Source organism: Pseudophryne corroboree, chromosome 7 (genome assembly GCF_028390025.1).
Source record: "Pseudophryne corroboree isolate aPseCor3 chromosome 7, aPseCor3.hap2, whole genome shotgun sequence".
Taxonomy (NCBI): Eukaryota; Metazoa; Chordata; class Amphibia; order Anura; family Myobatrachidae; genus Pseudophryne; species Pseudophryne corroboree.
Genome location: NC_086450.1, coordinates 66,962,729 through 66,985,392, shown reverse-complemented (window position 1 = coordinate 66,985,392; position 22,664 = coordinate 66,962,729). Strand labels below are relative to the sequence as shown.

The window sequence follows — 22,664 nt, the reverse complement described above, 5'->3', positions numbered from 1 at the left end:
CTAAATTTAGCACAGCTACGATCAACTCGGAATGACCCCCATAGATTGTAAGCTTGCGAGCAGGGCCTTCCTACCTCTATGCCTGTCTGTTTTTACCCAGTTTTGTTCTATTACTGTTGTTCTAGTTGTAAAGCGCAACGGAATACGCTGCGCTATATAAGAAACTGTTAATAAATAAAATAATGTAGAGAAGGGATACAGACTGAGGTGTGGGGATGTAAAGCTGCCTCGAGCAGTATGTGCTATTTTCAGGCCTCTTTAATTATTTACTTTTTAAATAACCACATACTGAAAGACTGTAAGCTCTGTTTGTTCAAACAAATGATGAGTAGGGCACAGCGTACAACACTTCATCATACCATGGTGACTGTGATATCCTGTATCATTTCATATTGGTTTACGATACCGTATGTCCATCTAATATCCTATCTAATATACGCCATTGCTCTGACATTGAAAAAAAAATGTAAATTATAACTATACCATGTTTTTAAACATTAAGAAAAAGTGACTATATAAAATTCATTTGGCACGGCACATATACTGTATCACTAGGCTCGTGTTCCGGCTCAATCACCTTCATCACACGTAATTGGCTGTTTTGCACTCAGTACAGTTACTAACAATTCTATTAGCCCCAAAGAACTGTTACAGGGCAAATCCCATTATCACATCGCTAAGCAGACTTTACACTAAATGTTATTTTCTCTTTCATCCAAGCTGGGGGGGGGAGACGACACAGCTACATTGGGCTGTAGGGGGCGCCACTGAGGAGATGGCACATCTTCAATCCAGGACGGTTTGTATTTGAAAGCTCCTCTGCTCCACATGCCACCTGCTGTCTACAGACAACTTGCATGCTGATGTCACTATCCCATACGCAGGTACAATATGCTCAAACAGGAGAGAAACTCACCAGTCTTTACCTTATCATAGCCAAAAGGATCAACGTTTCAATCCCTGAAGGGATCAGAATCATGATCAGAACCACCACCAGAATCTTCCATCAAAATGTGTACACCGATAAAGTAAATATCAGTGTAATTACCTATAAACTAATCACCTGTGTCCCGGCACATGACCTCCCATCAGGGATCAGTGCGCAAAAACGGAACGGTCTGCCACAGCCCACCAGCCGCGGAATTTCCGGAACAAACAAATACTGTTCCTGCTAGATTGTTTCAGCGGGGCGCCACGAACTGCCCAATTTTAACAACCTAATAATACTGCCGCCACAAGTAAATGAGCAATAAGTATCCATATTAGCAGGTCCTACTTAGAAAACTTATAAATATAGAACTGCTGAGAAACGTACAGTATATGTGTAACACCACAATAGGTTTGTTGCATCTTAAATATACACAGCAATACTTGCCACCTATAGCACTGGCCCATTCATGGTCAAAACCAAGGCTCTATTTATACAAAAACACACCATAAAATTACCCAAAGAGGATAAGTATAGAACTACATTGCTATCAGTCCGTAATCCATAATAAATAGCACTATATAAAATATAAAAACATAATTCACCTATCAATATCATAATTCACCAATCAAAATTTTTTTTAAATGAGAAGAGTCTTTCAATGGGCACGATTCAATTCTAAGAGAATTGAATAGTGCTGAGAATTATCTCCTGGGGCTATTCAATTCAGCAACCTGTGACACCAGATGATGGGATTTTTTCTTGCACCCACCTCGAGGTGAGAGCAGAAATCCGCCAAAAGTGCCATTGCGATGCTGATTCTGCCTTTAGCATGGCGAAAACAGCATCGCGCCGGGCATTTAAGTCAGAGAATGCCGGTTCTCCCGACAAAACACCCTATTTAGTCTGGGAAAATGGGCATTCTCTGACTTACCATTACGCTGTATTGAATAGCCTCGGGAGCTAGTTCCCGACACTATTCGCCTCTCTTAGAATTGAATTGTAACCAATGAATCCAAATTAGGGTTTTTTTTAGATAGAAAAAATAGGACTTTAATTACCTACCGGTAAATCATTTTTTTGTAGTCCGTAGAGGATGCTGGGGTCCACACTAGTACCATGGGGTATAGATGGGTCCACTAGGAGCCATGGGCACTTTAAGAGTTTAATAGGGTGGGCTGGCTCCTCCTTCTATGCCCCTCCTACCAGACTCGGTATAGAAACTGTGCCCGAGGAGACGGACATACTTCGAGAGAAGGAAATATACAGATAGCGGTGAGACTCACACCAGCTCACACATAAGGCAAACCAAGCTGAATAGCTTGAACAATCCAGCAACGGCTGAACAACAGTACTTAACCAAGTAACAATGCAGTAGTGGGAGGGAGAGCGCGGAGGCTCCTGCAGAACTGGCTGACCAAACTTTAGGTCCTCAGAGGCCAATGTATCGAACTTGTAGAACTTCGCAAACGTGTTCGACCCTGACCAAGTAGCCGCCTGGCAAAGCTGTAAAGCCGAGACACCCCGGGCAGCTGCCCAGGAAGAACCCACTGTACGAGTAGAGTGGGCCTTAACAGATTTTGGACACGGCAAGCCTGCCGTAGAATAAGCATGCTGGATAGTGAACCTGATCCAGCGAGAAATCATCTGCTTAGAAGCAGGACACCCAATCTTGTTGGGATCATAAAGGACAAACAGAGAGTTCGACTTTCTGTGTTGTGAAGTCCTCTTCACATAAATCTTCAAAGCCCTCACAACATCCAAGGACTTTGAGGTGATTGAGGAATCCGTAGCCACGCACCACAATAGGTTGGTTGATATGAAACAACTTTCGGAAGAAACTGCTGACGCGTCCTGAGCTCAGCTCTATCTTCTATTTTCCAAAATCAAGTAGGGGCTCTTGCAGGACAATGCCCCTAATTCCGACAAACGCCTAGCAGAAGCTAATGCCAACAGTGTGACCGTCTTCCAAGTGAGAAACTTGACCTCAACCTCCTGTAGAGGCTCGAACCAATCCGATTGTAGGAACTGCAAGACCATGTTAAGATCCCAAGGTGCCGTAGGAGGCACAAAGGGAGGCTGGATGTGCAGCACCACTTTCAAGAAAGTCTGAACCTCAGGGAGGGAAGCCAATTGTTTCTGAAAGAAAATGGACAAGGCCGAAATCTGGACTTTTATGGAGCCCAAATGTAGGCCCACATCCACACCTGCCTACAGGAAGAGGAAAAAACGTCCTAGTTCAAACTCCACCGTAGGAAACTTCTTGGACTCACACCAAGACACATACTTTTTCCAAATGTGATGGTAATTACTCCTTTCCTAGCCTGAATCAGGGTAGGAATAACTTTGTTCGGAATGCCTTTCCGAGCTAAGATCTGGCATTTAACCTCCATGCCGTCAAACATAGCCGCGGTAAGTCTTGATAAGCGAACGGCCCCTGTCGCAGAAGGTCCTCTTGAAGAGGAAGAGGCTTCGGATCTTCCAGCAGTAATTCCAGAAGATCCACGTACCAAGCTCGCCGTGGCCAGTCCGGAACAATGAGGATCGCCTGAACGATTGTTCTTTTTATGAGTTTGAGAATCCTTGGGATGAGTGGAAAAGGAGGAAACACATACATGACTGGAAGATCCACAGAGTTACCAGTGCATCCACCGCCACTGCCTGAGCGTCTCTCGACCTGGAACAGTACCTGCAAAGCTTCTTGTTGAGGCGGGAGCCCATCATGGCTATTTGAGGTACACACCAAAGACTTGTCACCTCTGTGAACACCTCGGGGTGGGGTCCCCACTCTCCTGGATGGAGGTTATGTCTGCTGAGGAAGTCCACTTCCCAGTTGTCCACTCCCGGAATGAAGATTGCCGACAGCGCCATCGCGTGCTTTTCAGCCCAGAGGAGGATATTTGTTACCTCTGCCATTGCCGCTCTGCTCTTTGTTTCGCCTTGCCGGTTTATGTAGGCCACCGTCGTTACATTGTCCAACTGCACCTGAATGGCTTGATCTTGCAGAAGATGTGCCGCTTGTAGAAGGCTGTTGTATATGGCTCTTAGTTCCAGAATGTGTATTGGAAGGATGGATTCCAGACTTTACCATCTTCCTTGGAAGTTTTCCCCTTGGGTGACCGCACCCCAACCTCTGAGACTTGTATCCGTGGTAAGAAGGATCCAGTTTTGAATCCCGAACCTGCGGCCCTCGAGAAGGTGCGGCATTTGCAGCCACCATAGGAGCAAAATCTGTCTTTCAGCGACAGACTAATCCTCTGATGCATGTGCAGGTGATATCCTGACCACTTGCCTAGGAGATCCAGTTTGAAAGATCGTGCATGAAATCTTCTGTACTGTAGAGTCTCGTAGGAGGCAACCATCTTCCCCAGAAGGCAAATGCACTGATGAAGCGATACCCGGGCAGGCTTCAAGACATCCCGGACCAACGCTTTCTCCACCGGTAGGAATACCCTCTGCACTTCTGTGTGGAGGATCATCCCTACGAAAGACAATCTCCTTGTTGGCTCCAAATGTCACTTTGGAAGATTCAGGATCCATCCATGATCCAGTCGAGTTGCGAGAACAATGGACTGCAACAATTTCTCCCTGGACGGCGCTTTTATCAGCAGATCGTCCAGATATGGAATTATGTTCACTTCCTGCTTGCGAAGCAGGAGCATCATCTCTGCCATTACCTTGGTGAACACCCTCGGTGCCGTGGATAGGCCGAATGGCAGCGCCTGGAACGGATAGTGACAGTCCAACAGTGCAAATCTGAGATAAGCCTGGTGTGGCAGCCAAATTGGAATGTGAAGGTACGCATCCTTGATATCCAGGGATACCAGGAATTCCCCCTCCTCCAGACCTGAGATCACCACTCTCAGAGATTCCATCTTGAACTTGAATTCCCTCAAATATGGATTTAACGATTTGAGGTTCAATATTGGTCTGACCGAACCGTCTGGTTTCGGCACCACAAATAGGTTTGAATAGTAACCCTTGTTTATCAGATGAGGTGGAACAGGAACAATGACATTTGCCTTTTCCAGTTTTTGAATGGCTTCCTGCAGGATAGCTCTTTCTGTCAGCAAAGCTGGTAAGCCTGATTTGTAGAACCTGTGAGGTGGGAGTTCTTGAAACTCCAGTCTGTACCCCTGGGATACAATATCTTGCACCCAGGGGTCCAGGCCTGAGAAAACCCAGACCTGACTGAAATTCCGTAGACGAGCTCCCACCTGCCCGATCTCCAGGCTGGGAGGTCCACCGTCATGCTGAGGATTTTGAGGAACCAGAACCGGGCTTCTGTTCCTGGGAACCTGTCGGTGCAGGTTTGCTGGATTTTCCCCGACCACCTCTGAAGAAGGTGAAAGAGGCTTTGGACTTCTTAACCTTTGCGGACCGAAGGGACTGCATTGTAGACGTAGAAAAGGACTTCTTCTGCGTCGGGGTGGCTGAGAGAAGAAAGGTTGACTTACCCGAAGTTGCTGTGGAGATCCACGCATCCAAAGCTTCCCTAAATAGAGCCTGACCTGTGAAGGGTAGGTTCTCCATACTCTTTTTGGATTCCTCATCCGCAGACCATTGGCGCAGCCAGAGTCCCCTGCGTGCTGCAACAGCCATGGAAGATGTCCGTGCATTTAGATGACCACGGTCCTTCATGGACTCCACCATGAAACCTGCAGAATACTGTATGTGACATTTCAATGTCACGTCTATACATACTATCTAAATCCTCTAGTAATGTGCCTGACCACTTTACTATGGCTTTAGAAATCCATGCACAAGCGATAGTGGGCCTTAGCGCCACGCCTGAAGCAGTGTAGTTGGATTTGAGCGTAGTCTCAATCTTGCGGTCTGCCGTTTTTTTCAAAGCAGTAGACCCAGGGACAGGTAAAACCACCTTTTTTGACAATCTAGATACAGAAGCGTCTACAATAGGGGGTTTTCCCATTATTTCCTGTCCTCTTCAGGAAAAGGAAAAGCAACAAGAACTCTTTTTGGGATCTGGAATTTTTTTTTCCGGGTTTTCCCAGGATTTTTCAAATTATGCGTTTAATTCCTTAGACGTTAAGGGAGGCTTTCTAATTGTCAGTAAAGTAAGCCTCCTCGACCTGTTCAGGTGCCTTGTCAGAAATGTGTAAAACGTCCCGAATGGCCTCAATCATGAGCTGCACCCCCTTAGCAAGGGATGTCTCCCCCCTCAGTATGTCCCCATCACCGTCTGCCGTGTCAGAGTCGGTATCCGTGTCACCCTGCATTATCTGGGCAATAGCACGCTTTTGTGGGCATATACAAGAGGATTTTGAGGAGGTAGTGGGAGTAGAACATGTCAAAACCTGTGTTTCAGTCTCATAATGAGCTATCCTAGATGAAATCTAGGATATCATTCCCTTAATAGAAGCCACCCACTGGGGTTCGGATTCAGAAGGCTGAGACAGTATACTGCATTCCTGAGTACATGGAATAGACTCCTCTGGAGAAGATACATACTCTGCAGCACAAGACACAGAGTCCCTAGACATGGTAATGTGAGATATATAACATACGCACACACATACACACACACTCAGGAAAATGTCAGACACAGTTTCCCCCAAATACCTTCAGAGAGACACAGAGTTCAAGAGCCAGCACACACAGCGCCCCAGTAGGCAGTTATATAATAAAAGCCTGGCGCTGAGTAACCTTAATAGACTACCCAGTTTATAATGTGATTTATAATAGGATTTTGATACCTACCGGTAAAACCTTTTATCTTAATCTGTAGAGGATGCTATGCTGGGGATGCTTCAAGAACCATGGGGTATAGACGGGATCCGCAGGAGACATGGGCACTTTAAGACTCTAAAAGGGGTGTGAACTGGCTCCTCCCTCCATGCCCCTCCTCCAGACTCCAGTTATAGGAACTGTGCCCAGGGAGACGGACATTTCGAGGAAAGAATTTATTGTTAAACCCCAGTGAGCATTTTACCAGCTCACACCTCCAGTATGCCGTAGAATGTGGCATTCAATAGATTACCAGCCGACGGCATGAAGAATATGCAGCAATACGCTGACATAAAACGTAACACAACCTATGTGTGCAAGCACAACCAGTAACAGGATAACGCATGCTATGGCCTGAATATCGTCAGCAACAGGATGACTTAAACACAACACACCATGTGTGTAAACATACCCAATGACTGCAGATACAGTACGCACTGGGACGGGCGCCCAGCATCCTCTACGGACTAAGAGAAAAGGATTTACCGGTAGGTATCAAAAATAAGATTTTACTTACCGATAAATCTATTTCTCGGAGTCCGTAGTGGATGCTGGGGTTCCTGAAAGGACCATGGGGAATAGCGGCTCCGCAGGAGACAGGGCACAAAAAGTAAAGCTTTTCCGATCAGGTGGTGTGCACTGGCTCCTCCCCCTATGACCCTCCTCCAGACTCCAGTTAGGTACTGTGCCCGGACGAGCGTACACAATAAGGGAGGATTTTGAATCCCGGGTAAGACTCATACCAGCCACACCAATCACACCGTACAACTTGTGATCTAAACCCAGTTAACAGTATGATAACAGCGGAGCCTCTGAAAGATGGCTTCCTTCAACAATAACCCGAATTAGTTAACAATAACTATGTACAACTTATGCAGATAATCCGCACTTGGGATGGGCGCCCAGCATCCACTACGGACTCCGAGAAATAGATTTATCGGTAAGTAAAATCTTATTTTCTCTATCGTCCTAGTGGATGCTGGGGTTCCTGAAAGGACCATGGGGATTATACCAAAGCTCCCAAACGGGCGGGAGAGTGCGGATGACTCTGCAGCACCGAATGAGAGAACTCCAGGTCCTCCTTAGCCAGAGTATCAAATTTGTAAAATTTTACAAACGTGTTCTCCCCTGACCACGTAGCTGCTCGGCAAAGTTGTAATGCCGAGACCCCTCGGGCAGCCGCCCAAGATGAGCCCACCTTCCTTGTGGAGTGGGCCTTTACAGATTTAGGCTGTGGCAAGCCTGCCACAGAATGTGCAAGTTGGATTGTGCTACAGATCCAACGAGCAATCGTCTGTTTAGACGCAGGAGCACCCATCTTGTTGGGTGCATACAATATAAACAACGAGTCAGATTTTCTGACTCCAGCTGTCCTTGCAATATATATTTTTAATGCTCTGACAACGTCCAGTAACTTGGAGTCCTCCAAGTCACTTGTAGCCGCAGGCACTACAATAGGCTGGTTCAGATGAAATGCTGACACCACCTTAGGGAGAAAATGCGGACGAGTCCGCAGTTCTGCCCTGTCCGAATGGAAAATCAGATATGGGCTTTTGTAAGATAAAGCTGCCAATTCTGACACTCTCCTGGCAGAAGCCAGGGCTAGAAGCATGGTCACTTTCCATGTGAGATATTTCAAATCCACCTTTTTTAGTGGTTCAAACCAATGAGATTTTAGGAAGTCCAAAACCACATTTAGATCCCACGGTGCCACTGGAGGCACCACAGGAGGCTGTATATGCAGCACTCCCTTAACAAAGGTCTGGACTTCAGGGACTGAAGCCAATTCTTTTTGAAAGAAAATCGACAGGGCCGAAATTTGAACCTTAATAGATCCCAATTTGAGACCCATTGACAATCCTGATTGCAGGAAATGTAGGAATCGACCCAGTTGAAATTCCTCCGTCGGAGCACTCCGATCTTCGCACCACGCAACATATTTTCGCCAAATTCGGTGATAATGTTGCACGGTTACTTCCTTCCTTGCTTTAATCAAAGTAGGAATGACTTCTTCCGGCATGCCTCTTTCCTTTAGGATCCGGCGTTCAACCGCCATGCCGTCAAACGCAGCCGCGGTAAGTCTTGAAACAGACAGGGACCCTGCTGAAGCAAGTCCCTCCTTAGAGGTAGAGGCCACGGATCTTCCGTGATCATCTCTTGAAGTTCCGGGTACCAAGTCCTCCTTGGCCAATCCGGAACCACTAGTATCGTTCTTACGCCTCTTTGCCGTATAATTCTCAATACTTTTGGTATGAGAGGCAGAGGAGGAAACACATACACCGACTGGTACACCCAAGGCGTTACCAGCGCGTCCACAGCTATTGCCTGCGGATCTCTTGACCTGGCGCAATACCTGTCCAGTTTTTTGTTGAGGCGAGACGCCATCATGTCCACCATTGGTCTTTCCCAACGGGTTACCAGCATGTGGAAGACTTCTGGATGAAGTCCCCACTCTCCCGGGTGAAGATCGTGTCTGCTGAGGAAGTCTGCTTCCCAGTTGTCCACTCCCGGGATGAACACTGCTGACAGTGCTATCACATGATTCTCTGCCCAGCGAAGAATCCTTGCAGCTTCTGCCATTGCCCTCCTGCTTCTTGTGCCGCCCTGTCTGTTCACATGGGCGACTGCCGTGATGTTGTCCGACTGGATCAATACCGGTTTTCCCTGAAGCAGAGGTTCTGCCTGGTTTAGAGCATTGTATATTGCTCTTAGTTCCAGAATGTTTATGTGAAGAGACGTTTCCAGGCTCGTCCATACTCCCTGGAAGTTTCTTCCTTGTGTGACTGCTCCCCAGCCTCTCAGGCTGGCGTCCGTGGTCACCAGGATCCAATCCTGTATGCCGAATCTGCGGCCCTCCAATAGATGAGCACTCTGCAACCACCACAGAAGAGACACCCTTGTCCTTGGAGACAGGGTTATCCGTAGGTGCATCTGAAGATGCGACCCTGACCATTTGTCCAACAGATCCCTTTGGAAAATTCTTGCGTGGAATCTGCCGAATGGAATCGCTTCGTAAGAAGCCACCATTTTTCCCAGGACTCTTGTGCATTGATGTACAGACACCTTTCCTGGTTTTAGGAGGTTCCTGACAAGCTCGGATAACTCCTTGGCTTTTTCCTCCGGGAGAAAAACCTTTTTCTGAACCGTGTCCAGAATCATCCCTAGGAACAGCAGACGAGTTGTCGGCATTAACTGGGATTTTGGAATATTCAGAATCCACCCGTGCTGTTTTAGCACTTCTTGAGACAGTGCTAATCCCATCTCTAGCTGTTCTCTGGACCTCGCCCTTATTAGGAGATCGTCCAAGTATGGGATAATTAATACGCCTTTTCTTCGAAGAAGAATCATCATCTCGGCCATTACCTTTGTAAAGATCCGAGGTGCCGTGGACAATCCGAACGGCAGCGTCTGAAACTGATAGTGACAGTTTTGTACAACGAACCTGAGGTACCCCTGGTGTGAGGGGTAAATTGTGTACAGGTTCAAGGACTTCAGATTTAGAATAGGCCTTACCGAGCCATCCGGCTTCGGTACCACAAAAAGAGTGGAATAATACCCCTTCCCTTGTTGCAGAAGAGGTACCTTGACTATCACCTGCTGAGAGTACAGCTTGTGAATGGCTTCCAACACCGTCTCCCTTTCGGAGGGGGACGTTGGTAAAGCAGACCTCAGGAAACGGCGAGGTGGATCTGTCTCTAATTCCAACCTGTATCCCTGAGATATTATCTGCAGGATCCAGGGATCTACTTGCGAGTGAGCCCACTGCGCGCTGTAATTTTTGAGACGACCGCCCACCGTCCCCGAGTCCGCTTGAGAAGCCCCAGCGTCATGCTGAGGCTTTTGTAGAAGCCGGGGAGGGCTTCTGATCCTGGGAAGGAGCTGCGTGTTGCTGTCTCTTCCCTCGACCTTTGCCTCGTGGCAAATATGAATAGCCCTTTGCTCTCTTATTTTTAAAGGAACGAAAGGGCTGCGGTTGAAAAGTCGGTGCCTTTTTCTGTTGGGGAGTGACTTGAGGTAGAAAGGTGGATTTCCCGGCTGTAGCCGTGGCCACCAAATCTGATAGACCGACTCCAAATAACTCCTCCCCCTTATACGGCAAAACTTCCATATGCCGTTTTGAATCCGCATCGCCTGTCCACTGTCGCGTCCATAAAGCTCTTCTGGCCGAAATGGACATAGCACTTACCCGTGATGCCAGTGTGCATATATCCCTCTGTGCATCACGCATATAAAGAAATGCATCCTTTATTTGTTCTAACGACAGTAAAATATTGTCCCTGTCCAGGGTATCAATATTTTCAATCAGGGATTCTGACCAAACTACCCCCGCACTGCCCATCCAGGCAGTTGCTACAGCTGGTCGTAGTATAACACCTGCATGTGTGTATATACTTTTTTGGATATTTTCCATCCTCCTATCTGATGGATCTTTAAGTGCGGCCGTCTCAGGAGAGGGTAACGCCACTTGTTTAGATAAGCGTGTTAGCGCCTTGTCCACCCTAGGAGGTGTTTCCCAGCGCTCCCTAACCTCTGGCGGGAAAGGGTATAATGCCAATAATTTCTTTGAAATTATCAGCTTTTTATCAGGGGCAACCCACGCTTCATTACACACGTCATTTAGTTCTTCTGATTCAGGAAAAACTATAGGTAGTTTTTTCATACCCCACATAATACCCTGTTTAGTGGTACCTGTAGTATCAGCTAAATGTAACGCCTCCTTCATTGCCAAAATCATATAACGTGTGGCCCTACTGGAAAATACGGTTGATTCGTCACCGTCACCACTGGAGTCATCGCCTGTGTCTGGGTCTGTGTCGACCGACTGAGGCAAAGGGCGTTTCACAGCCCCTGACGGTGTTTGAGTCGCCTGGACAGGCACTAATTGATTGTCCGGCCGTCTCATGTCGTCAAACGACTGCTTTAGCGTGTTGACACTATCCCGTAGTTCCATAAATAAAGGCATCCATTCTGGTGTCGACCCCCTAGGAGGTGACATCCCCATATTTGGCAATTGCTCCGCCTCCACACCAATATCGTCCTCATACATGTCGACACACACGTACCGACACACAGCAGACACACAGGGAATGCTCCTAATGAAGACAGGACCCACTAGCCCTTTGGGGAGACAGAGGGAGAGTTTGCCAGCACACACCAAAAGCGCTATATATATATCAGGGATAGCCTTATAATAAGTGCTCCCCTATAGCTGCTTTGTTATATAAAAATATCGCCATAAATTTGCCCCCCCTCTCTGTTTTACCCTGTTTCTGTAGTGCAGTGCAGGGGAGAGACCTGGGAGCCGTCCTGACCAGCGGAGCTGTGAGAGGAAATGGCGCCGTGTGCTGAGGAGATAGGCCCCGCCCCTTTTCCGGCGGGCTCGTCTCCCGCTATTTTGAGAAATCAGGCAGGGGTTAAATATCTCCATATAGCCTCTAGGGCTATATGTGAGGTATTTTTAGCCTTTATAGGTACTCATTTTGCCTCCCAGGGCGCCCCCCTCCCAGCGCCCTGCACCCTCAGTGACTGCCGTGTGAAGTGTGCTGAGAGGAAAATGGCGCACAGCTGCAGTGCTGTGCGCTACCTTTAGAAGACTGCAGGAGTCTTCAGCCGCCGATTCTGGACCTCTTCTGTCTTCAGCATCTGCAAGGGGGCCGGCGGCGCGGCTCCGGTGACCATCCAGGCTGTACCTGTGATCGTCCCTCTGGAGCTTGATGTCCAGTAGCCAAGAAGCCAATCCATCCTGCACGCAGGTGAGTTGACTCCTTCTCCCCTCAGTCCCTCGCTGCAGTGATCCTGTTGCCAGCAGGAATCACTGTAACATAAAAAACCTAGCTAAACTTTCTCTAAGCAGCTCTTTAGGAGAGCCACCTAGATTGCACCCTTCTCGGCCGGGCACAAAAATCTAACTGGAGTCTGGAGGAGGGTCATAGGGGGAGGAGCCAGTGCACACCACCTGATCGGAAAAGCTTTACTTTTTGTGCCCTGTCTCCTGCGGAGCCGCTATTCCCCATGGTCCTTTCAGGAACCCCAGCATCCACTAGGACGATAGAGAAATCCTATTTTCTCATACGTCCTAGAGGATGCTGGGGATGCTTCAAGAACCATGGGGTTTATACCAAAGCTCTAGAACGGGCGGGAGAGTGCGGATGACTCTGCAGCACCGATTGACCAAACAAGAGGTCCTCCTCAGCCAGGGTATCAAACTTGTAAACTTCGCGAAGGTGTTTGATCCCAACCAAACAGCAGCTCGGCAAAGCTGTAATGCCGAGACCCCTCGGCAGCCGCCCAGGATGAGCCCACCTTTCGGCGTAGAATGAGCCTGCTGAATCGTATTACAGATCCAGCGTACAATAGTCTGTTTGGAAGCAGGAGCCCCAATCTTGTTTGGAGCCCACAGGACAAACAGAGCCTCTGTTTTCCTAACCTGAGCCCTTCTGGCGACATAGGTTGTCACAGCTCTGACCACATCGAGAGACTTCGATTCCGCCATGGCATCAGTAGCCACTGGCACCACAATAGGCTGGTTTACGTGAAACGATGAAACCACTTTTGGCAGAAATTGCTGACGAGTTCTCAACTCCACTCTATCTGCATGGAAGATTAAATAGGGGCTTTTGTGAGACAAAGCTGCCAATACAGACACCCGCCTCGCGGATGCCAAGGCCAACAGCATGACCACTTTCCAAGTAAGGAATTTTAACTCAACCTTACGCAAAGGTTCAAACCAATGAGATTGAAGGAATTGCAACACCACGTAAGATCCCACGGTGCCACAGGGGGCACAAACGGAGGTTGGATGTGCAGCACGCCCTTCACGAAGGTCTGAACTTCTGGAAGGGAGGCCAATTCTTTCTTAAAGAAAATAGAGAAGGACGAAATTTGTACACTAATGGAGCCTAACTTTAGGCCCGCATCCACACCTGCTTGCAAAAAGTGGTGCAACTGCCCCAGCTGAAATTTTTTAGTTGGAGCCTTCCTGGATTCCCACCAAGACACATTTTTTCTCCAAATACGGTGGTAAAGCATCACAGTTACTTCTTTTCTAGCCTGAAGCAGTGTGGGAATGACTTCACTGGGAATACCCTTTCGGGCTAGGATATGGCATTCAATCGCCATGCCATCAAACGCAGCTGCGGTAAGTCTTGATACAGGCATGGTCCTTGCTGTAACAGGTCCTCTCGCAGAGGAAGAGACCAGGGATCTTCGATGAGTAATTCTTGAAGATCTGGATAGCAAGCCCTCCTTGGCCTGTCCGGAACAATGAGGATCGCCTGAACCTTTGTTCTTCTTATGATCTTTATCCCTTCGGAAAGAGTAGAAATGGAGGGAACACATAGACTGACTGAAACACCCATGGTGTCACCAGGGCGTCCACCGCTATTGCTTGAGGGACCCTTGACCTGGGACCATATCTCTGAAGTTTCTTGTTGAGGCGAGACGCCATCATGTCTATTTGAGGAATTCCCCAAAGACTTGTCACTTTTGTGAAACCCACTTGATGAAGACTCCACTCTCCTGGATGGAGATCGTGTCTGCTGAGGAAGTCTGTTTCCCAGTTGTCTACACCCGGAATGAAGACCGCTAGTAGGGCATTTACATGCCTTTCCGCCCAGCGGAAAACTCTTGTGGCTTCTGCCATTGACGCTTTGTTCTTCGTTCCGCCCTAGCGGTTTACTTACGCCACTGCTGTTAAGTAGTCCGACTGAATTAAGACGGGCAGATCGCGAAGATGTTCAGCTTGCAGACGGCCGTTGTAAATAGCCCTTAATTCCAGAATGCTTATTGCAGACAAGCTTCCCGGCTTGACCTTTTTCCCAGGAAATTCTTCCCCTGGAAAGACTGCTCCCCAGCCTCGGAGACTTGTATCCATGGACACCAGGATCTAATCCTGGATCCCGACCTTCGTCCCTCTAGGAGGTGAGAACTGTGCAGCCACCACAGGAGAGATATTCTGGTCCTGGAAAATAGGATTATTTTCCGGTGCATGTGCAGGTGAGACCCGGACCACAGGTCCAACTGGTCCCGCTAAAATTACTCTGGCATTTAACCTGCTCACCGAATGGCCTCGTAGGCCGCAACCATCTTCTTCATCAACGGAACGTATTGATGGATTTACACTGTTGCCAATTTGATCAGACTCTGGATCCTCAGATCTGTTTCCACTGGAAAAACCAAACTCTCAACAGTTCTGTATCTAACCTTATTCCCAACTCCGACATCCGTGTCATTGGGATCAACAGTGATTCTGGCAAGTTCAGGAGCCAACCAATGTGTTGAAGAACGGTCAGAAAGAAACAACAATTTGTAACACTTGTTTCTTGACCTCGCCGTAGTTAGGAGAGCGTCCCAGTACAGAATAATAATGGCTTTTACTATTTAAGGAAAACCATCATACTGCCATCACTCCGGTGAAATGGCAATGACAATCCTGAATAGCAAATCCAGGTAAGCCTAATGCGGAAGAAACCGCACTTAAACCCTCTTTCTCCTCTTACAGATTGGAGATCCCTGCCCTGAGAGATTCCATCTTATAGTTCAACTTCTTAAGTAGAAATTTTTGGGATTGTTCTGACCGAGCTGTCCGGGCTCAGAAGCACGAAAAAGCTTAAATAACAGCTTTTTTTTTTTTTTTGTGTGTGTGTCAGGGACAGCAGGACAATGTCCTGATCCTGACCCAACTCTTGTACGACATCGCATACTACCTCCCCGTCCAGAGGAGAATCGGTAAAATCTATTTGAAAAAACAGTGAGTGGAATCATCTGGAAACTCCAGTATGTCCCCCTTGAAACTCTATTCTTAACTCACTGGTCCCTGTCCATTCCAGGACTGACTTAAGAGTATTAGACGTGTTCCCACTAGTGTGGGCTCCCGCAAGATAGACCCAGCGACATGCGGTGGATGTGGTAGAAACAGAGGACGATTTCTGCTTCTGCAAACTTGAAAAGGCTGCTGACCCCTTACCTTTTCACCTTCCTCTACCTGCAAAGAAGGGGAAAAATGGTATCCATCCGTTCAAAATGACTGCATCCTACAAAAATGCGTCACCAACCGTTGTGAGGGAACATAGCTCAAGAAGGTAGACTCACCAGTGGTATCTGCCGAGATCAACTTAACAAAGCTATCCCCAAACCAGGTTTCACCTTCATAGGGAAGATACTCCAGTAATTCTCGGAAGTCAGTCTCAGCATTCCATTGGTGAATCCACATACCTCTTGTAGTCGCACGGCAGTATGCTGCAATGTTCTAGATATGACCCAACGTAAGGAGTATCCCATCTCTCCCCAGGGTAATTATTTTGGATGACAAGGTAACCGACCATTTCTGAATACAAGCACTCCCCCATGCGCATGTAATGCAAATATATCAAAGCATATAATTAAAATATCACTTAGCTTCCTGTATACGATCCTTTGTGACAGGGCCCCGTGCAGAACAGGGGTTGACTCTCACTTTATTCTATCCACGGCGGGAAAAGAATAAACACTCGGACTTCTCATGAGGATTTGAAACCATCTTGTCACGGCTGACCTAGAACTTTTTCAACAGAGCGACCAGCACATGAGAAGGAATAACTTTACTTCAGCATTCATTATAAATTTTAATATGAATATACACACTTAAATACACATATACACACATATATATATATATATATATATATCTGTATCTATATATATTTTTGTCAGGAACAGCAGGGTCCCTAGTGACGTTAATACGTTCTTAATGTGTATGAAACATGTACTGAATGCCAATGTTGTGGATCTAATCAGGAAACATCATGGTCGACATAAGAAATAGTATTCGTGACGATATCAGGGAGTAGTAACTGGGCAACAAAACATTTTTGCGACCCCGAGGGGTCTGAGGGAAATATATTATTAATATTACGCCCTCCACGAAATTACTACGTCTGTGTTCGAGCCACAGATCTATGCAACCGTACCATATATATATATATATATATATATATATATATATATATATATATATATATATATATATATATACACACACATATAGGTATAGCTTTCTGAAATGCATCACATTATCATGTAAAAAATTTTTTACCCAGTCAGATTAGTCGTTGCCAACAGGGTCACCCACACACGTCTGTGTCTCCCATATAGTTTTCTCATTGGAAAAGCATACATCTACTGACATGTTGACACTTATTTACATGAACCAAGTACCATCAGGAGTCGGCAGTGCCGACAGAGACATTCCCATAGCCGTTTGTGGCAGAGCTCTCAGCCTCAGACATGCCGACTGTAAGGAATAGACACAGTACTTTCTATCAGGGAAACACAGCAGACGTTTACCAGTTCTATTTACACCATACTCATTATATATTGAGCTTTATTTCTAACATATATTGCACTAAACTGTGCCCCCCCCACCCCACCCCGTTTTTCACTGTGATCTGTTCAGCAGTGCTTTATTGGCAGGGCCAGCGTTTTTGAGGAGAAAATGGCGCTGGATAGAGCTGTGAGGGCTAAGCCACGCCCCCTTAATGGCGCGCTTCAGCCCCGCTATTTTCTATATATTTATACTAGCGGGGGTCTGTATTAAGTGCCCAGGCACATAATATCTCTCTTGCCAGTCTCTATCTGAGGTATACATACTGCCCAGGGCGCATCCCCTGCACCCTGCACCCTTGTAGTGCCGCTTGTATGTGGGAGCAATGGTGCGCAGCGCGGTACCTCAGAGCCACAAAGTCTTCTGCCGTCACTGAAGTCTTCTGTTCTTCATTTACTCACCCGGCTTCTTTCTTCTGGCTCTGCAAGGGGGGTGACGGTGCGGCTCCGGAAACGAGCAGCTAGGCGTACCAAGTGATCAGACCCTCTGGAGCGAATGGTGTCCAGTAGCCTAAGAAGCAGGGCCGTTGAACTCACAGAAGTAGGTCTGCTTCTCTCCCCTCAGTCCCACGATGCAGGGAGACTGTTGCCAGCAGTGCTCCCTGAAAATAATAAACCTAACAAAGTCTTTTCCAAGAAACTCAGTAGAGCTCCTCAGTGTGTGACCAGTCTCTCTGGGCACAGAATTTAACTGGAGTCTGGAGGAGGGGCATAGAGGGAGGAGCCAGTTCACACCCCTTTTAAAGTCTTAAAGTGCCCATGTCTCCTGCGGATCCTGTCTATACCCCATGGTTCTTGAAGCATCCCCAGCATCCTCTAGGACGTATGAGAAAATGTGATTAAAACACTCTCCCCGCTTCCTTCTATAACCCCTGGTACCGAACAGGATAGTTGGAGTTATGTGGAGGGTCAGCGCTCCCCATCAGCATCTGTGTGTGTGATCTGCAGGGATAAAAATGGCACTGGTGAGTGCTGGGTCTGCTCTGAAAAGAAGCTCCGCCCCCTGTAAAGGCGCGTCTTCCCGCTCTTATGAGATTATGCTGGCCTGAGGTAAAACACTTGCTAGCAGCAGTACACAGCCCGATAGCTAAATTGACCAGTTTTGAGGGTATTGCGCTGGGCCAGGGCGCCCCTCACAGCGCCGCACCTTTGTACCTCTGAGCCCTTCGGAGCGCAGCTTCAACGCTGCACTCCCACCCTTATGCCACCATTCTCGCCGGCGACCCGCTTACCGGGGCGCCGGCGTCATACTCACCACCGGGATCTTCTGGCTCTGTTAGGGGTGGCAGCATTCTGCGGGAGTGAACGGTTGCCTCGAGGGCTTGCGATCACCCTCAGGAGCTCAGTGTCCTGTCAGCGGAGATAGTGGCCATTAACCTCAAGGGTTGGATACTACTACCCCCCCTAAGTCCCACGAAGCAGGGAGGCTGTTGCCAGCAGCCTCCCTGCGCCTAACATCTCTTAAAAAAAACAATAAAACCAGAAAAGCTCTAGGAGCTCCCCTAGCTGTGACCAGCTCAACCGGGCACATTTTCTAAACTGAGTCTGGTAGGAGGGGCATAGAGGGAGGAGCCAGCCCACACTATTAAACTCTTAAAGTGCCAATGGCTCCTAGTGGACCCGTCTATACCCCATGGTACTAATGTGGACCCCAGCATCCTCTAGGACGTAAGAGCAATAAAAATTATTCATATATATATATATATATATATATTTATTTATTTATTTATTTTTTATTTATTTTTTTGTGTGTTTTTGACAGACGTGTGTTACCTGCAGATGTATAGCTTGGCGCCATAGTGCCAGGAGCAAGGGCATGTTTTGGTGCCCCCCTCCCCTATACTGAATACTGAATTGGGGGCCTAGCCAACACGTGGTGGCATGTTACATTTGAAAAGAAACAATATTTAAAAATCCTAAATTGGTGACAAGGGTGGTGGCAGACCTTGTGGAGCTCATGGTAATCTGAAATTCTCCCAATGCCTCAATTAAAATAAATGCCCCAAATGTGGACCCCCCCCCCCCACAGACCCAAACCCCCCCTAATACTGCATCAAAATTGCCCCCCCACATACACTATTTCATAGTCCCCAATGCCTTAACCCTAGAACTGATATCCAGACCTGATAATCCCACTATGCTTCAATGAAAATAATGTCCCAGAATTTCCTGAGAGGCAGAGAGAGGTGCTGCAACATCAATGTAGAGAGAAGTGCTGCAGCAGCCGGGGCAGAGAGATGGCACAGCAGCCTAGGCAGGACAGACGTAACCCTGCTGCACAGCTACAAGCAGACAGTGAGACATATAAAGAGGGTGGGCAGAGCTCCGGCATGTGCCGGCTGTCAGTGTCTCCTGCTGTCACCTCTGGCCTGCCCTGTTCCCTACCTAGTCTCCGAGTCAGTGTGTGCCCCCTGCTTCTCCTGTTCTGTGGCTGCCAGTACAGTGGCCTGTGGGAAGGGTGTGTGGGTGGGTGGCAGCGTGCCCTCTAACTATTCCGCGCCCAGAGCTCGCGCTCCACTGGAGCCACCCTCGGTACACCCCTGCTTGCGAGCAGGGCCTTCCTGCCTCTATGACTGTTATTACCCAGTTTTGTTTCATCTCTGTTGTTTCCAAATATAAAGCGCAACAGAATTTGCTGCGCTATCGAAGAAACTGTTACTAAAAGAATAATAAATTGGAGATAGGGGATGTGGTCGGCGTCCCGGCGGCCTGTATTCTGGCAATTGTGTGACAGACACCGGAACACAGACTGCCGGAATGTCGAAGGTGAGTATCAGGGTATATGCACTAAGGGGGGTTGTTAGCCGTAGCCGCCACCTCCCCACAGGTTAGCCCTAGATGGCACCACCTAAGGGTTATGGTAGGGGGCAGGAGAGGGGTAAAAATAAGAATTTACTTACCGATAATTCTATTTCTCGTAGTCCGTAGTGGATGCTGGGGTCCACATTAGTACCATGGGGTATAGACGAGTCCACCAGGAGCCACTGGCACTTTAAGAGTTTGAGAGTGTGGGCTGGCTCCTCCCTCTATGCCCCTCCTACCAGACTCAGTCTAGAAACTGTGCCCGAGGAGACAACATACTTTGAGAGAAGGATTATACACAGATAGTGGTGAGATTCATACCAGCTCACACATACAAGGCATGTCAAGTCAACTAGCTTGAACTACTCAGCAACAGCTGAAACATTACTCACCAAGTAACAATGCAGTACTCAACTAAAACGAAGTTGTACTGAACCAAAAAACACTTGCAGGAAAACGAAGCGCTGGGTGGGTGCCCAGCATCCTCTACGGACTACGAGAAAAGGATTTACCGGTGGGTAATTAAAATCCTATTTTCTCTTGCGTCCTAGAGGATGCTGGGATCCACATTAGTACCATGGGGATGTACCAAAGCTCCCAGAATGGGAGGGAGAGAGCGGAGGCTCCTGCAGAACTGATTGATTGAACTTCAGATCATCAGTAGCCAAAGTAACAAACTTGTAAAACTTTGCAAACGTGTTCGACCCAGACCAAGTTGCAGCTCAGCAAAGTTACACTGCCGAGACACCCCGGGCAGCCGCCCAGGAAGACCCCACCTTACGAGTAGAGTGGGCCTTAACAGATTTTGGACACGGCAGTCCTGCGGTAGAATAAGCGTGCTGGATAGTGAACCTGATCCAGCAAGAGATCGTCTGCATAGAAGCAGGACACCCAATTTTCTTGGGATCATATAGGACAAACAGAGAGAGACCAACTTTCTGTGACGAGAAGTTCTCTTCACATATATCTTCAGAACCCTTACGACATCCAAGGACTTTGATGTAATTAAGGAGTCAGTAGCCATGGCACCACAATAGGTTGGTTGAAATGCCGACACAACCTTTGGAAGAAACTGCTGACGTGTCTGGTGCTCAGCTCTATCTTCATGGAAGATCAAATTAGGGCTTTTACAGGATAAAGCCCCCAGCTCGGACACAAGTCTACTAGAAGCTAAGGCCAACAACGTGACCGGCTTCCACGTAATAAATTTGTCCTCTACCTCCTGTACAGGTTCAAACCAATCCGACTGGAGGAACTGCAACACCACGTTAAGGTCCCAAGGCGCCGTAGGCAGTACAAAGGGAGGTTGGATGTGCAGAACTCCCTTCAAAAAGGTCTGAACCTCAGGGAGGGCAGCCAATTGTTTCTGAAAGAAAAACAAGAATTTACTCACCGGTAATTCTATTTCTCGTAGTCCGTAGTGGATGCTGGGACTCCGTAAGGACCATGGGGAATAGCGGCTCCGCAGAAGACTGGGCACAACTAAAAGAAAGCTTTTGGTCTAACTGGTGTGCACTGGCTCCTCCCCCTATGACCCTCCTCCAGACCTCAGTTAGGATACTGTGCCCGGAAGAGCTGACACAATAAGGAAGGATTTTGAATCCCGGGTAAAACTCATACCAGCCACACCAATCACACCGTATAACTCGTGATACAATACCCAGTTAACAGTATGACAACAACTGAGCCTCTCAACAGATGGCTCAACAATAACCCTTTAGTTAAACAATAACTATATACAAGTATTGCAGACAATCCGCACTTGGGATGGGCGCCCAGCATCCACTACGGACTACGAGAAATAGAATTACCGGTGAGTAAATTCTCATTTTCTCTGACGTCCTAAGTGGATGCTGGGACTCCGTAAGGACCATGGGGATTATACCAAAGCTCCCAAACGGGCGGGAGAGTGCGGATGACTCTGCAGCACCGAAAGGGCAAACTCTAGGTCCTCCTCAGCCAGGGTGTCAAACTTGTAGAATTTAGCAAATGTGTTTGACCCCGACCAAGTAGCTGCTCGGCAAAGTTGTAGAGCCGAGACCCCCTCGGGCAGCCGCCCAAGAAGAGCCCACCTTCCTTGTGGAATGGGCTTTCACTGATTTAGGATGCGGCAGTCCAGCCGCAAAATGTGCAAGCTGAATCGTACTACAGATCCAGCGAGCAATAGTCTGCTTTGAAGCAGGTGCACCCAACTTGTTGGGCGCATACAGGATAAATAGCGAGTCAGTCTTTCTGACTCCAGCTGTCCTGGAAACATAAATTTTCAGGGCCCTGACTACGTCCAACAACTTGGAAGCCTCCAAGTCTTCTGTAGCCGCAGGCACCACGATAGGTTGGTTCAGATGAAAAGCTGATACCACCTTAGGGAGAAACTGGGGACGAGTCCTCAATTCTGCCCTATCCATATGGAAAATCAGATAAGGGCTTTTACATAACAAAGCCGCCAATTCTGATACACGCCTGGCCGAGGCCAAGGCCAACAACATGACCACTTTCCACGTGAGATATTTCAATTCCACGGTTTTAAGTGGCTCAAACCAATGTGACTTTAGGAAATCCAACACCACGTTGAGATCCCAAGGTGCCACTGGAGGCACAAAAGGGGGCTGAATATGCAGCACTCCCTTAACAAAAGTCTGAACTTCAGGTAGTGAAGCCAGTTCTCTCTGGAAGAAAATCGATAGAGCCGAAATCTGGACCTTAATGGAACCCAATTTGAGGCCCATAGTCACCCCTGACTGTAGGAAGTGCAGAAAACGGCCCAGCTGAAATTCCTCCGTTGGGGCCTTCCTGGCCTCACACCACGCAACATATTTTCGCCAAATGC

General features: G+C 47.8%; 1 protein-coding gene across 1 annotated transcript in view; it reads right to left on the bottom strand.

Annotated features, from left to right (window-relative positions):
• NDUFA10 (NADH:ubiquinone oxidoreductase subunit A10) overlaps positions 1-22,664 on the bottom strand; it is a 78,608-nt gene that overhangs the window by 21,390 nt on the left and 34,554 nt on the right. The window lies entirely within an intron of this gene.